An 18,509-nucleotide genomic window follows, 5' to 3' on the forward strand; every position below is an offset into this window, starting at 1 on the left:
TGAATAATGACATTGATATTTTTAGAAATTACATTTAGTTAAGACAAACTCAAGTTAGAGAACGGAAACGAAAATTCAGCAATTTTTTCATTTGTAAAGGGGCATAACCCTAGAACAGTAATCAAAGTGCTTGTAAGCACTGAATGGTAAAGATTGCTTTAATTTATCAGTAGGAAATAAATTGAATATTGCATTGTATAAAGCATTGGTTGTAGTTGATTCAACTACCATTATGCACAAAGAAAGATAACTCCAATTTTCAAAGAAGACTTTAAAATATTTTTAGAAATGAAGGGTAAAAATTGCTTTAATTTATCAGTGGAAGGCAAAATTAAACATTGCATTGTATAAAGCATTGATTGAAGTTGATTCAACTATAATCATGGACAAAGGAAGATAACTCCAATTTTAATAAACTGCTTCGCTGAGCGCAGCTGGATACGCCCGCAGAGGTCCAACCCTGAACAGTTGGGGCAAAAATGGACACAATATTCAAGCTTGATACAGGTCTGAATTTGGATTGTAATTAAATATTTGACATATTATAGGTTTCTGGATAAATGTAGTCAAAGAACATGAAATTGGTTATATGAATTGAATTTATATTCAATTAAAGATTTCTTGCTGTTGTGCAATACACTATGCTGTTGCCCAATACTTAGTAAATCTGTTGTCAGACTATAAACAAATAAAATTTATAAAATTCTAAAGGGAGCTTACATCAATAGATATAATCAATTCACCAAAGTTTCATAAGAATTGCTGAAGGCATTTTTGAGTTATTGTCTGAAAACTGGAAAATCCCCCCTTTTTTAATGAATAAAACCCCATTACTCGGAAATGTAAAATCTAAAATTTATAAAATTCTAAAGGGAGCTTACATCAATAGATATCAACAATTCATCAAAGTTTCATGAGAACTGCTGAAAGCATTTTTAAGTTATTGTCCGAAAACTGGAAAATCCCCCTTTTTTTTATGAATAAGACCCCGTAACTTAGAAACGTAAAATCTAAAATTTATAAAAATCAAAAGGGAGCTCATGTCAATAGATATAAACAATTAACCAAAATTTCTTGCAAGTTGGTGAAAGCATTCTTGAGTTATTGTCCGAAAACTGGAAAATCCCCCTTTTTTTAATGAATAAAACCCCATAACTCGGAAACGTAAAATCTAAAATTGATAAAAAACGAAAGGGAGCTCACGTCAATAGATATAAACAATTCACCAAAGTTTTATGCAAGTTGGTTAAAGCGTTTTTGAGTTAATGTCCGACATGTTGACGACGGACGGACAGACGGACAGACAGGCAACGGTATACCATAATACGCCCCATAAACGGGCGTATAAAAATGACTTGATATTTAGAAAAAAAAAAAAAAAAAAATTTAGCAATTTTTCCATTTGTAAAGGAGCATAACTCTAGAACGGTAAAAGTGACACCACCAAAATTCAAACTTGATCTGTATTTAGTGGTAATAAGCATTGCGTATAAGTTTCATATTATTTGGTTGAGGCAAACTAAAGTTAGAGAACGGAAACCAACTTTGGGACGTAAGGATGGACGGATGGAGGGACGTACAGACGGACAAGGGTAAACCTCCGCTACGGCGGGGGCATAAAAAATAGTAATTACCTTCAGCCCAGTAAATTTAACTGTACAACTGCAATCCAGTTTAAGCACATACTTTGTACATCTAAAATAGAATTTCAATGTGTATATTTTCTGAAAATAACCAATAAATGTTTTGTTACATTACCATGATTACTATAACAACAGAATTAATTTTTACCAGAAATGTTTGTGCATACAATGAATGAAGACTCATTGTAAGCAATTACACATCAGTTAACCTGTAAATGAATAAGAAAACATATTCCAGGAAACACTATAAATATAAGTGCGGTTCACTTGACATCCTGACCTGGACTAAGAAATTCAATTCAATACTACATAAAAATCCCTCCAGAGTTTGTAAATAGTAGTGAAATCCTACAATGAAGCTTCTAAACATGCATTAAAATACAAATCTGTGCTCCCGTAATAACTGTTGAAATATGTACATTTTTTGAAAATAATTGACACAGATACTCTACACATAAATGTAAAACAAAAGGGATGATTTTTCGTTCTCTTTTGTTAATTTTCAAACAGTGATGTTCATTTTGCACCATCTTACGGTGTTAATTTATCCCAAATTATTCTCTATCCCCGTGTCTGTAGTGAGGTTTTGGATTTCAATTAATGTATTTCTGGTAAATTATTAAGTCAAGGATTTTGTTAACACAAATTCTTTCATAAATACAAGGATCTGGTTTGGAAGTTTGGCTGTACCTGTAGAAAACTTATTACAAACGGGATAGCTCATCCTAATTTTACAGTGATGTTGTTTACCAAGCCTGTAAATTTAGATCCGGGATTGATCTTTTGAATAAACTAATTCTAAAGGGTTACCAATTCAAAACTGTTGTTAGATCTTCAAATATTGTTTTTATCAGTATAAATATTGATTTAGTTATCAATAAATTAAAACCTAACTGAATACCCCCATTATTATCGTTAAATACATATGTACATTCCCTGTCCTACAATCTGTCAATACCTATATTTGTGACATTGCACAAGGTCACGTTTTTCTCAGGCTGTTAATGACATCTTTAAGCTAAATCCTTTGGATGTTGGATGTGTGCTGATTGATATTTTAGTCTTTGACACATGATTTTTTTGTTTTGGGCTTTGAACTAACTTTCAGTAACTGCGAGTACTCTCAGATCTGTACTATGTGTCTTTTGTGTGTTTGTTAAGTTTTTGTGCTTTGTATCAACCTGATGAATTAAGCTCTTTTCAACTGATTTTTATAGTTTTGTTATATTCTACTGTTACACCACTGTGTCCCATGTAAAAGGGAGGGTTTGGCTCAAGCAAACATGTTCAACCCCTCTACATTCTGTATCGGTATGTCCCTGTGCGCAGGTGGTTGATGTTTGTTGCTGTATATCATATATGTTTTTCCTTTATTGTATTGTACATAAATCAGGCAGTTAGTTTTTTTGTTTGAATTGTTTAATATTTGTCATTTTAAAGCCTTTTATAGCTTACTATGCTGTATGGGTTTTGCTCATTGTTGAAGGCCGTACAGTGAGCTATAGTTGTTAACTTCTACATCGTTTCATCACTGGTTGAGAGTTGTCTCTTTGCCAATCATACCACATCTTTTAATTTCTATATAGCTCATGATCTCTGATCAGACTAAATAAAATCAATAGTTAAGGTAGCTGTCAATACACATGTTGTCTGTTCAAGGTCCACCTAATAAAATGCTGAACAGTTGCGGCAAGTATGGACACTTCATTCAAGCTTGATACAGCTCTGAGTTTGGCTTGTGATTAAATATTTGACATAGCATAGGTTTCTGATACAGAATGAATGTGGTTCAAGAACTTTAAAATTTGAAATTGGATATTTACCTATTATGGTCCAATATCCAAAATCTGAATACATGGTTAGATTCAGCATATCAAAGAACCCCTGGAAATCAATATTTGATGAAATCAAACAAGCTTGGACCCTTTGGACCTCAATGTGGACCAATTTGATAACGGGGCCCAAAATCCAAAATCTAAATACACAATTAGATTTAGCATATCAAAGAACCCCTGATATTCAATTTTTGTTGAAATCAAACAAAGTTTAATTTTTGACCTGATTTGGACCATTTTGAAAACTGGGCCCAAAATCAAAAATCTTAGTACATGTTTAGATTCAGCATATCAAAGAACCTCTGGATTTCAATTTTTTTTATAATCAAACTAAGTTTAATTTTGGACCCTTTGGACCTTAACGTGGACCAATTTGAAAACCAGGCCCAAAATCAAAAATCTAAGTACAGGGTTAGATTCAGCCTTTCAAAGAACCCAGATAATTTAATTTTAGATGCAATCAAACAAAGTTAATTTTGGACCTTTTGGACCTCAATGTGGACCAATTTAAAAACTAGGCCCAAAAACTAAAATTTAAATACACAGTTAGATTCAGCATATTAAAGAACACCAAGAATGCAAGACTTTGATTAATAAACCCCATTGAAATTGGTAAAAAAATAAGCAATTTATACAAAGTATTAGAAAAGTATTGTTTTTGGCCCCTTTTTCATAAACGGTTAGGGCCATAACCCCCACAATCAATCCAAACCTTCCTTTTTTGGTATGGAACCATGTGGTACAATTTCATAGAGATCCATAGACTTATTTATACTCAAGATATTGTCAGGAAACCAGAAAATCATAGTTTTTGTGCCCCTTGTTCCTAAACAGTTTTGGTTATAACCCCCAAAATCAATCCCAAACCTTCCTTTTGAGGTATGGAACCTTGTGGTACAATTTCATAGAGATCCATACACTTATACACAAGTTATTGTCCTGAAAGAAACAAGAGGCTCTCAAGAGCCTGAATCGCTCACCTGTATTTCAGAGGAGAAGATTTTTAAATGTTAGCAAACTTGATGAACAAATTGTGTAAAATTGTCTTTAAAGGGCAATAACTCCTTAAGGGGTCAATTGACAATTTTGGTCATATTAACTTTTTTGTAGATCTTACTTTGCTGAACATTATTGCTGCTTACAGTTTATATATATCTATAATAATATTCAAAAAAATAACAAATAAAATGCTCCGCTGGGCGCAGCTTGATACGACCACAGAGGTCGAACCCTGAACAGTTGGGGCAAGAATGGACACAACATTCAAGCTTGATACAGCACTGAATTTGGATTGTGATTAAATATTTGACACAGCATAGGTTTCTGACACAGAATGAATGTGATCTAAGAACTTGAAATTTTTTAATTTACCTATTCAAACCATATCATTATTATTTGCTTTTATATATAAATCAGAAATAACCAATTTAAAATGGAAAATTTTAAAGAAAAAAAAAGGAAAAAAATATCCCTCCCCAAATTTTTTTAAACCCCCTTATGATTATGGTTTTTAGGCCCCTTTTTGGCCCCAAATTCCTAAACATTTAGGGCAATTACCCCCAAAATCAAACCCAGCTTCGTGATATGGAACCTTGTAGTACAATTTCAGAGAGATCCATACACTTACACACAAGTTATTGTTCTGAAACTAGAACGGTTCTATAAAAATGCTTGTTTTTTGCCCCTTTTTGGCCCCTAATTTCAAAAATTTTTAGGCAATTACCCCCAAAATCAATCCCAGCCTTCCCTTTGTGGTATGGTGCCTTGCAGTACAATTTCAGAGAGATCCATAAAATCGAACACAAGTTATTGTCTGGAAACTAGAATAAAATGCTCCGCAGGGCGCAGCTTGATACGACCGCAGAGGTCGAACCCTGAACAGTTGGGGCAAGTATGAACACAACATTCAAGCTTGATACAGCTCTGAATTTGGATTGTGATTAAATATTTGACACAACATAGGTTTCTGACACAGAATAAATGTGGTCTAAGAACTTAATAATTTTAAATTGGACATTCACCTATTATGGTCTAATATCCAAAATTTAAATACATGGTTAGATTCAGCATATCAAAGAACCCCAAGAATTCAATTTTTGATGAAATCAAACAAAGTTTAATTTTGGACCCTTTTGACCTCAATGTGGACAAAGTTGATAACGGGGCCAAAAAAATCAAAAATCTAAATACATGGTTAGATTCAGCATATCAAAGAACCCCATATATTCAATTTTTGTTGAAATCAAACAAAGTTTAATTTTGGACCCCGATTTGGACCAACTTGAAAACTGGGCCCATAATCAAAAATCTAAATACATGTTTAGATTCAGCATATCAAAGAACCCTAAGAATTCAATTTTTGTTAAAATCAAACTAAGTTTAATTTTGGACCCTTTGGACCTTAATGTAGACCAATTTGAAAACGGTACAAAAAATTAAGAATCTAAATACACGGTTAGATTCGGCATATCAAAGAACCCCAATAATTCAATTTTTGATGAAATCAAACAAAGTTTAATTTTGGACCCTTTGGACCTCAATGTGGACCAATTTAAAAACGGGGCCCAAAATCCAAAAACTTAATACACGGTTAGATTCAGCATATTAAAGAACCCCAAGAATTCAAGAATAAAACCCCATTGAAATTGGTCAAGAAATAAGCAATTTATACGAAGTATCTTCTTTTGCACAATACTGTGCAATTGAATATTTCTTGCTATTGCGCAATACTGTACAATTGACAATTTCTTGCTATTAAGCAAAATATTGTGCTATTGGATATTTCTTGCTATTGCGCAATACTGTGCAATTGATGATTTCTTGCTATTGTGCAATACTGTGCAATTGAAGATTTCTTGTTATTGTGCAATACTGTGCAATTGAAAATTTCTTGCTATTGCACAATACTTATTAAATAATAATTTACACATCCTGTTTGGTGTGTATCTCCTGCCATATCATTATTATTTGCTTTTAAATATAAATCAGAAATAACCAACTTAAAATGGAAAATTTTAAAAGAAAAAAAAAAGGAAAAAAAAATCCCTCCCCGAAATTTTTTGAAACCCCCTTCTGATTCATTACCCCCAAACTCAATCCCAGCCTTCCCTTTGTGGTATGGTACATTGCAGTACAATTTCAGAGAGATCCATACACTTGAACACAGTTATTGTCTGGAAACTAGAAAAATGCTTGTTTTTAGGCCCCTTTTTGGCCCCAAATTCCTAAACATTTAGGGCAATTACCCCCAAACTGAAACCCAGCTTTCCCTTTGTGATACGGAACCTTGTAGTACAATTTCATAAAGATCCATACACTTACACACAAGTAATTGTCCTGAAACTAGAAAAATGCTTGTTTTTTGCCCCTTTTTTGCCCCCAATTCCTAAAATATTGAGGCAATTACCCCCATCATCAATCCCAGCCTTCCCTATGTGGTATGGTACCGTGCAGTACAATTTCAGAAAGATCCATACACTTGAACACAAGTTATTGTCTGGAAACTAGAAAAATGTGTTTTTTGGCCCCCAATTCCTAAACGTTTCAAGCAATTACCCTCAAACTCAATTCCAGCCTTCCCTTTGTGATATGGAACCTTGTAGTACAATTTCAGAAATATCCAAACACTTACACACAAGTTATTGTCATGAAACTAGAAAAAATGCTTGTTTTTTGCCCTTTTTGGCCCCTAAATCCTAAAATTTTGAGGCAATTACCCTCAAAATCAATTCCAGCCTTCCCTTTGTGATATGGAACCTTGTGGTACAATGTCAGAGAGATCCATACACTTACACACAAGTTACTGTCTGGAAGTTACAAAAATGCTTATTTTTGGCCCTTTTTTGGCCACTAATTCCTTAACTGTTGGTTCCATAACCCCCAAAATCAATCCCAACCTTCCTTTTGTGGTATTGAACATATGGTAAAATTTCATAGAGGTCCATTCACTTAAACTAAAGTTAGAGTACGACAACGACGACGACGACGCCAACGTCATACCAATATATGACCGCAAAATTTTTTTGCGGTCGTATAAAAACTGCAAAATTTTGTTAAAACTACCAATTCAGTGGCAGCAACCCAACAATGGGTTGTTCGATTCGTCTGAAAATTTGAGGGCCGATAGATCTTGACCAATTAAATAATTTTACCCCATGTCACATTTGCTCTAAAAGATTTAGTTTTTGAGATATAAGCCAAAAACTGCATTTGACCCTTATGTTCTATTTTTAGCCATGGTGGCCATGTTTGTCGATGGAAACAAACCTCGGATACAATTTATAAACAAAATACCCTAAGGAACATTCAGTAAAGTTTGAAGGTAATTGGCCCAGTAGTTTCAGAGGAGAAGATTTTTAAATGTTAGCAAACTTGATGAACAAATTGTGTAAAATTGTCTTTAAAGGGCAATAACTCCTTAAGGGGTCAATTGACAATTTTGGTCATATTAACTTTTTTGTAGATCTTACTTTGCTGAACATTATTGCTGCTTACAGTTTATATATATCTATAATAATATTCAAAATAATAACAAATAAAATGCTTCGCTGGGCGCAGCTTGATACGACCGCAGAGGTCGAACCCTGAACAGTTGGGGCAAGTATGGACACAACATTCAAGCTTGATACAGCTCTGAATTTGGATTGTGATTAAATATTTGACACAGCATAGGTTTCTGACACAGAATGAATGTGGTCTAAGAACTTCAATTTTTTTAATTTACCTATCATGGTCCAATGTCCAAAATCAAAATACATGGTTAGATTCAGCATATCAAAGAACCCCATATATTCAATTTTTGTTGAAATCAATCAAAGTTTAATTTTGGACCCTAACTTGGACCAACTTGAAAACTGGTCCCATAATCAAAAATCTAAACACATGTTTAGATTCAGCATATCAAAGTACCCCAAGAATTCAATTTTTGTTAAAATCAAACTAAGTTTAATTTTGGACCCTTTGGACCTTATTGTAGACCAATTTAAAAGACGGGACCCAAAATTGAAAATCTAAAAACATGGTTAGATTTGGCATATCAAAGAACCCCAATAATTCAATTTATGATGAAATCAAACAAAGTTTAATTTTGGACCCTTTTAACCTCAATATGAACCAATTTGATAGCGGGCCCACAAATAAAAAATCTAAATACATGGTAAGATTCAGCATATCAAAGAAACCCATATATTCAATTTTTTTTTAAATCAAACAATGTTTAATTTTGGACCCCAATTTGGACCAACTTGAAAACTGGGCCAAAAATCTAAAATCTAAATACATGTTTAGATTCAGCATATCAAAGAACCCCATATATTCAATTTTTGTTGAAATCAAACAAAGTTTAATTTTGGACCCCAACTTGGACCAACTTGAAAACTGGGCCCATAATCAAAAATCTAAACACATGTTTAGATTCAGCATATCAAAGTACCCCAAGAATTCAATTTTTGTTAAAATCAAACTAAGTTTCATTTTGGACCCTTTGGACATTAATGTAGACCAATTTAAAAAACGGGACCCAAAATTAAAAATCTAAAAACACTGTTAGATTTGGCATATCAAGGAACCCCAATAATTCAATTTTTGATGAAATCAGACAAAGTTTAATTTTGGACCCTTTTGACCTCAATATGAACCAATTTGATAGCGGGCCCACAAATAAAAAATCTAAATACATGGTAAGATTCAGCATATCAAAGAACCCCATATATTCAATTTTTGTTGAAATCAAACAAAGTTTAATTTTGGACCCCAATTTGGACCAACTTGAAAGCTGGGCCAAAAATCTAAAATCTAAATACATGTTTAGATTCAGCATATCAAAGAACCCCATATATTCAATTTTTGTTGAATCAAACAAAGTTTAATTTTGGACCCCAACTTGGACCAACTTGAAAACTGGGCCCATAATCAAAAATCTAAAAACATGTTTAGATTCAGCATATCAAAGAACCCCAAAAATTCAATTTTTGTTAAAATCAAACTAAGTTTAATTTTGGACCCTTTGGACCTTAATGTAGACCAATTTAAAAAACGGGACCCAAAATTAAAAATCTAAATACACTGTTAGATTCAGCATATCAAAGAACCCCATATATTCAATTTTTGATGAAATCAAACAAAGTTTAATTTTGGACCCTTTTGACCTCAATATGAACCAATTTGATAGCGGGGTCCACAAATAAAAAATCTAAATACATGGTTAGATTCAGCATATCAAAGAACCCCATATATTCAATTTTTGTTGAAATCAAACAATGTTTAATTTTGGACCCCAATTTGGACCAACTTGAAAACTGGGCCAAAAATCAAAAATCTAAATACATGTTTAGATTCAGCATATCAAAGAACCCCGATATATTCAATTTTTGTTAAAATCAAACAAAGTTTAATTTTGGACCCTTTGGACCTTAATGTAGACCAATTTGAAAACTGGACCCAAAATTGAAAATCTAAATACACGGTTAGATTCGGCATAGCAAATAAATAAATGTGGTCAAAGATTTTACAAATCTAATGCGCCATACTGTGCAATTAAAGATTACTTCTTGAAATTTTTCAATATTTGAAATTTGAAAAAAAAATAATATTTGAAGAATAATTCTTTTTAATTTCTGAAATCTGAAATGAGAAAAAATTGACCCCCCACAATTTCTTTTTACCCCCCCCCCCCCCCCCCCCCCCCCTTTTTTCCCCCAAAAAATTCTTTCCCTCAAGATATGGTCATAATCTCAATTCAAATTTCCAATCGAATTTGCAACCATAATTACCCATTTAAATTTACCATAGTGCTAACTTAATCTATTTTATAATAGAATTTAAAATATAGTGTCAAATCTTTCCTATGGATTTTTTTGTAAAAAAAAAGATGCAACATTTGCAGATATTTTTACTGGTCTTCCTTTAATAAATATGCATTTCTTTAAACATAATTTAAAAGCAGTGTAAGGGAAGTAACCAAAACGTTGTATTTGGATTACCTCCCTTACACTGTTTTAAATTATCTTAATTGTTCATTAACCATTACTTTATACATAATTTAAAAGCAGTGTAAGGGAGATAATTTCAATGATGTATTTGATTTATCTCCCTTACACTGCTTTAAATTATGTTTTGTACTAAAGTATTTGTCCATCAACCAGGACAACCTTGTTTTTCCCCCTTTTTTGCCCCTAATTCTTAAACGGTTTGAGCCATAACCCCCCAAAGCAAATCCTAACCATCCCTTTGTGGTATGGAAACTTGTAGTATAATTTCAGAGAGATCCATACACTTGAACACAGTTATTGTCTGGAAACTAGAAAAATGCTTGTTTTTAGGCCCCTTTTTGGCCCCAAATTCCTAAACATTTAGGGCAATTACCCCCAAACTCAAACCCAGCTTTCCCTTTGTGATACGGAACCTTGTAGTACAATTTCATAAAGATCCATACACTTACACACAAGTAATTGTCCTGAAACTAGAAAAATGCTTGTTTCTTGCCCCTTTTTTGCCCCCAATTCCTAAAATATTGAGGCAATTACCCCCATCATCAATCCCAGCCTTCCCTATGTGGTATGGTACCGTGCAGTACAATTTCAGAAAGATCCATACACTTGACACAAGTTATTGTCTGGAAACTAGAAAAATGTGTTTTTTGGCCCCCAATTCCTAAACGTTTCAAGCAATTACCCTCAAACTCAATTCCAGCCTTCCCTTTGTGATATGGAACCTTGTAGTACAATTTCAGAAATATCCAAACACTTACACACAAGTTATTGTCATGAAACTAGAAAAAATGCTTGTTTTTTGCCCTTTTTGGCCCCTAAATCCTAAAATTTTGAGGCAATTACCCCCAAATCAATTCCAGCCTTCCCTTTGTGATATGGAACCTTGTGGTACAATGTCAGAGAGATCCATACACTTACACACAAGTTATTGTCTGGAAGTTACAAAAATGCTTATTTTTGGCCCCTAATTCCTTAACTGTTGGTTCCATAACCCCCAAAATCAATCCCAACCTTCCTTTTGTGGTATTGAACATATGGTAAAATTTCATAGAGGTCCATTCACTTAAACTAAAGTTAGAGTACGACAACGACGACGACGACGCCAACGTCATACCAATATATGACCGCAAAATTTTTTTGCGGTCGTATAAAAACTGCAAAATTTTGTTAAAACTACCAATTCAGTGGCAGCAACCCAACAATGGGTTGTTCGATTCGTCTGAAAATTTCAGGGCCAATAGATCTTGACCAATTAAACAATTTTAACCCATGTCACATTTGCTCTAAAAGATTTAGTTTTTGAGATATAAGCCAAAAACTGCATTTGACCCTTATGTTCTATTTTTAGCCATGGTGGCCATGTTTGTCGATGGATACAAACCTCGGATACAATTTATAAACAAAATACCCTAAGGAACATTCAGTAAAGTTTGAAGGTAATTGGCCCAGTAGTTTCAGAGGAGAAGATTTTTAAATGTTAGCAAACTTGATGAACAAATTGTGTAAAATTGTCTTTAAAGGGCAATAACTCCTTAAGGGGTCAATTGACAATTTTGGTCATATTAACTTTTTTGTAGATCTTACTTTGCTGAACATTATTGCTGCTTACAGTTTATATATATCTATAATAATATTCAAAATAATAACAAATAAAATGCTTCGCTGGGCGCAGCTTGATACGACCGCAGAGGTCGAACCCTGAACAGTTGGGGCAAGTATGGACACAACATTCAAGCTTGATACAGCTCTGAATTTGGATTGTGATTAAATATTTGACACAGCATAGGTTTCTGACACAGAATGAATGTGGTCTAAGAACTTCAATTTTTTTAATTTACCTATCATGGTCCAATGTCCAAAATCAAAATACATGGTTAGATTCAGCATATCAAAGAACCCCATATATTCAATTTTTGTTGAAATCAATCAAAGTTTAATTTTGGACCCTAACTTGGACCAACTTGAAAACTGGTCCCATAATCAAAAATCTAAACACATGTTTAGATTCAGCATATCAAAGTACCCCAAGAATTCAATTTTTGTTAAAATCAAACTAAGTTTAATTTTGGACCCTTTGGACCTTATTGTAGACCAATTTAAAAGACGGGACCCAAAATTGAAAATCTAAAAACATAGTTAGATTTGGCATATTAAAGAACCCCAATAATTCAATTTATGATGAAATCAAACAAAGTTTAATTTTGGACCCTTTTAACCTCAATATGAACCAATTTGATAGCGGGCCCACAAATAAAAAATCTAAATACATGGTAAGATTCAGCATATCAAAGAAACCCATATATTCAATTTTTGTTGAAATCAAACAATGTTTAATTTTGGACCCCAATTTGGACCAACTTGAAAACTGGGCCAAAAATCTAAAATCTAAATACATGTTTAGATTCAGCATATCAAAGAACCCCATATATTCAATTTTTGTTGAAATCAAACAAAGTTTAATTTTGGACCCCAACTTGGACAAACTTGAAAACTGGGCCCATAATCAAAAATCTAAACACATGTTTAGATTCAGCATATCAAAGTACCCCAAGAATTCAATTTTTGTTAAAATCAAACTAAGTTTCATTTTGGACCCTTTGGACATTAATGTAGACCAATTTAAAAAACGGGACCCAAAATTAAAAATCTAAAAACATTGTTAGATTTGGCATATCAAGGAACCCCAATAATTCAATTTTTGATGAAATCAAACAAAGTTTAATTTTGGACCCTTTCGACCTCAATATGAACCAATTTGATAGCGGGCCCACAAATAAAAAATCTAAATACATGGTAAGATTCAGCATATCAAAGAACCCCATATATTCAATTTTTGTTGAAGTCAAACAAAGTTTAATTTTGGACCCCAATTTGGACCAACTTGAAAGCTGGGCCAAAAATCTAAAATCTAAATACATGTTTAGATTCAGCATATCAAAGAACCCCATATATTCAATTTTTGTTGAATCAAACAAAGTTTAATTTTGGACCCCAACTTGGACCAACTTGAAAACTGGGCCCATAATCAAAAATCTAAACACATGTTTAGATTCAGCATATCAAAGAACCCCAAAAATTCAATTTTTGTTAAAATCAAACTAAGTTTAATTTTGGACCCTTTGGACCTTAATGTAGACCAATTTAAAAAACGGGACCCAAAATTAAAAATCTAAATACACTGTTAGATTCAGCATATCAAAGAACCCCATATATTCAATTTTTGATGAAATCAAACAAAGTTTAATTTTGGACCCTTTTGACCTCAATATGAACCAATTTGATAGCGGGGTCCACAAATAAAAAATCTAAATACATGGTTAGATTCAGCATATCAAAGAACCCCATATATTCAATTTTTGTTGAAATCAAACAATGTTTAATTTTGGACCCCAATTTGGACCAACTTGAAAACTGGGCCAAAAATCAAAAATCTAAATACATGTTTAGATTCAGCATATCAAAGAACCCCGATATATTCAATTTTTGTTAAAATCAAACAAAGTTTAATTTTGGACCCTTTGGACCTTAATGTAGACCAATTTGAAAACTGGACCCAAAATTGAAAATCTAAATACACGGTTAGATTCGGCATAGCAAATCTAATGCGCCATACTGTGCAATTAAAGATTACTTCTTGAAATTTTTCAATATTTGAAATTTGAAAAAAAAATAATATTTGAAGAATAATTCTTTTTAATTTCTGAAATCTGAAATGAGAAAAAATTGACCCCCCACAATTTCTTTTTACCCCCCCCCCCCCTTTTTCCCCCAAAAAATTCTTTCCCTCAAGATATGGTTATAATCTCAATTCAAATTTCCAATGGAATTTGCAACCATAATTACCCATTTAAATTTACCATAGTGCTAACTTAATCTATTTTATAATAGAATTTAAAATATAGTGTCAAATCTTTCATATGGATTTTTTTGTAAAAAAAAAGATGCAACATTTGCAGATATTTTTACTGGTCTTCCTTTATAAATATGCATTTCTTTAAACATAATTTAAAAGCAGTGTAAGGGAAGTAACCAAAACGTTGTATTTGGATTACCTCCCTTACACTGTTTTAAATTATCTTAATTGTTCATTAACCATTACTTTATACATAATTTAAAAGCAGTGTAAGGGAGATAATTTCAATGATGTATTTGATTTATCTCCCTTACACTGCTTTAAATTATGTTTTGTACTAAAGTATTTGTCCATTAACCAGGACAACCTTGTTTTTCCCCCTTTTTTGCCCCTAATTCTTAAACGGTTTGAGCCATAACCCCCCAAAGCAAATCCTAACCATCCCTTTGCGGTATGGAAACTTGTAGTATAATTTCAGAGAGATCCATACACCGTTCCACAGTTATTGTCTGGAAACTAGAAAATGCTTATTTTTGGCCCCTAATTCCTTAACTGTTGGTACCATAACCCCCAAAATCAATCCCCACCTTCCTTTTGTGGTATTGAACCTTATGGTAAAATTTCACAGAGATCCATTCACTTAAACTAAAGTTAGAGTGCGAAAACTAATGCGTCTTCGGACGACGCCGCCGGACGACGACAACGACGACGCCAACGTCATACCAATATACGACCACAAAATTTTTTTTGCGGTCGTATAAAAACTGCAAAATTTTGTTAAAACTACCAATTCAGTGGCAGCAACCCAACAATGGGTTGTTCGATTCGTCTGAAAATTTCAGGGCCGATAGATCTTGACAATTGTGGTCATATTAACTTTTTTGTAGATCTTACTTTGCTGAACATTATTGCTGCTTACAGTTTATATATATCTATAATAATATTCAAAATAATAACAAACAACTGCAAAATTTTGTTAAAACTACCAATTCGGTGGCAGCAACCCAACAATGGATTGTTCGATTCATCTGAAAATTTCAGAGCTGATAGATCTTGACCAATTGAACAATTTTACCCCCTTTTGATTTGCTCTTAAAGCTTTAGTTTTTGAGATATAAGCCAAAAACTGCATTTGCCCCCTATGTTCTATTTTTAGCCATGGCGGCCATGTTTGTCGATGTATCAAAACTTCGTATACAATTTATAAACTAGATACCCTAAGGAACATTTAGTTAAAGTTTGAAGGTATTTGGCCCAGTAGTTTCAGAGGAGAAGATTTTTGAAATAGTTTACGACGACAGACGACGGACGACGATGGACGCCAAGTGATGGCATAAGCTCACATGGGGCCCTTCGGGCACTGGTGAGCTAAAAAGCTTGTTTTTGACCCCTAATTCCTAAAAAGTTAGGACAATAACCCCCAAAATCAATCCCAACCTTCCTTTTGCGGTTCAATTTCATAGAGATCCATACAATTATACTAAAGTTATTGTCTGGAAACCAATTGTCTTTTGACAAGGACTATATAAACAACGCTGACAAGTCATAACTTTATATGACCACAAAAATTTAGAATATTAAATTTCAAGTTAAAGTATGGAAACAAATTATGGACCAAATTCCCTCCAAATTAAAACAAAATGCAAACACAACAAATATATAAAACATAAATACTGTGGGTCCCTTGAAACTAGAGTCTCTCAAGAGCCTGTGTCAATCACTTGACTCTACTTTGGTTTTAAAAATCATGTAAAGATAGATAAAAATCATAACAGATACCCAAATAATGATTAAAGCCAAATTTGGTTTAATATTGGTCCCGTTATTTAATCAAATATCCTGGTGGCCATCTTGAACAGAAAATCGGCAACACAGTGGCAATACTTGGTCATCACCTCATAAGGAACATTCATGCCATGCTTAGTTTCATTCCATTCAGTGGTACTCTAAAAGAAGACATTTGTATGTATTTCCCATAGGGTCCTATGTTAAACTAAGTTGCCCCCTGGTGGCCATCTTGGATGATGGATCGGCTGCAAAGTAACAACACTTGGTCATCACCTCATAAGGAACATTCATGCCATGTTTTGTTTCATTCCATTCAGTGGTTCTCTAAAAGAAGACATTTGTATGTATTTCCCATAGGGTCCTATGTTAAACTAAGTCCCCCACTGTCGGCCATCTTGGATGACGGACCGACTGGAAAGTAACAATACTTGGTCAGCACCTCATAAGGAACATTCATGCCATGTTTGGTTTCATTCCATTCAGTGGTTCTCTAAAAGAAGACATTTGTATGTATTTCCCATCATAGGGTCCTATGTTAAACTTAGTCCCCCACTGTCGGCCATCTTGGATGACGGACCGACTGGAAAGTAACAACTCTTGGTCAGCACCTCCTAATGAACATTCATGCTATGTTTTGTTTCATTCCATTCAGTGGTTCTCTAAAAGAAGTCATTTGTATGCATTTCCCATAGGGTCCTATGTTAAACTAATTCCCTCACTGGCGGCCATTTTGGATGATGGAACGGCTACAAAGTAACAACACTTGGTCAGCACCTTGTAAGGAACATTCATGCTATGTTTTGTTACATTCCATTCAGTGGTTCTCTAAAAGAAGTCATTTGTATGCACTTCCCATAGGGTCCTATGTTAAACTAAGTCCCATGCTGGCGGCCGTCTTGGATGATGGATCGGCTACAAAGTAACAACACTTGGTCAGCACCTCATATGGAACATTCATGCCATGTTTGGTTTCATTCCATTCAGTAGTTCTCTAAAAGAAGTTCAAAATGTAAAAAGTTAACGAGGACGACGGACGACGGACGCCAAGTGATGAGAAAAGCTCACTTGGCCCTTCGGGCCAGGTGAGCTAAAAAAGGATACTTTTTTTTAATGAAGGGTGTTTCGATCCTTGCATGTTTCTAGGAGTAGCATTTTTTGTTAAACACAATATACCTTTTGCACAGACCAGAAAAGGGACCTAAGCCTCTATCTTTTTTTGCTTGTTCCTTAAGATCTGATCCTATGTATTTGATCAAGGAACTGCCGCCTCCCCCTTGCATATCTAGTTTGGAGAGAAGGGAAGGGTAATCTGTGTTTATGGGTAGAGAATGTTTGTTAAATATTTGTCACTGGATGTCATACATACATGCAATCAAGAAAGCAAGCAAGCATTCAATAAATTAATCAATCTATTGAATAATCAATCAATCAATACAACCAAAATAAATGGAGAATGCATCCCAATGGACACAGATGATGCCCCCGCTGGCATACAACATTATAAAGGGACATAACTCAAGAACGATAAAAGTGACGCTACCCAAATTTGTACTTGATCTGAGTTTTGTGGTAATAAGTATTGTGTATAGGTCTCATAATGTTTGGTTGGGACAAACTTAAGTTACAGATCCGAAACTAAAAATTTTGCAATTTTTTTCGATTTTTTAAAGGGGCATAACTCGATAATGATTAAAGTGACGCCACCAAAATTCAACTTGACCTGTGTTTTGTGGTAATAAGCATTGTGTATAAGTTTCATAACATTTGGTTGAGGCAAACTTAAGTTAGAGAATGGAAACTAAAAATTTTGCAATTTTTCCATTTATAAAGGGGCATAACTCTAGAACGGTTAAAGTGACGCCACCAAAATTCAAACTTGATCTGTGTTTTGTGGTAATAAGCATTGTGTATAAGTTTCATAACATTTGGTTGAGGCAAACTAAAGTTAGAGAATGGAAACCAATTTTGGGACGTACGGACGTAAGTACGTACGTACATACAGACAGACAAGGGTAAAACTTAATGCCCCCTCCGCTACGGTGGGGGCATAAGAAACAAACAACCAAGCCAATCATCGAACAAGAAATGAATGTAACAGGATGCTGTTACGAAGTCTCCCAAACGAAGCTCCCATAATTCGTAATTCCCAGGGTCGCCTGACATTGGGCAACTTCCAGTGAAAATTGGTTTGGTCCAGTAAAGTTATATGCATTAGTGATGCCTGGGGACTAACCTTGTATATCATTCAAATCATCTTGGCATGACAAACCAGAATATATATGGTTAAGGGGTGGGGATCTCGACCATTTACAAGATACTAGAACATTGGGGGTGGGGAGAAACCCCTGGGGACTGGCCCTATACGTCATTCAAATGTTCATTACATGACGAACAGGAATAT

At 34.0% G+C, this 18,509-nt stretch overlaps 1 protein-coding gene across 2 annotated transcripts in view; it reads right to left on the reverse strand.

Annotated features, from left to right (window-relative positions):
• The window catches only part of LOC127709715 (paramyosin-like), a 129,868-nt gene that overhangs the window by 106,474 nt on the left and 4,885 nt on the right, over nt 1–18,509 (reverse strand). For both annotated transcript variants that reach the window (XM_052215378.1, XM_052215377.1), the window contains exon 2: nt 1,635–1,695. The gene's annotated coding sequence lies outside the window, so the exon portion shown is untranslated. The remainder of the gene's footprint in view (nt 1–1,634; nt 1,696–18,509) is intronic.

Source organism: Mytilus californianus, unplaced genomic scaffold, assembly GCF_021869535.1.
Source record: "Mytilus californianus isolate M0D057914Y unplaced genomic scaffold, xbMytCali1.0.p SCAF_7, whole genome shotgun sequence".
Lineage (NCBI taxonomy): Eukaryota > Metazoa > Mollusca > Bivalvia > Mytilida > Mytilidae > Mytilus > Mytilus californianus.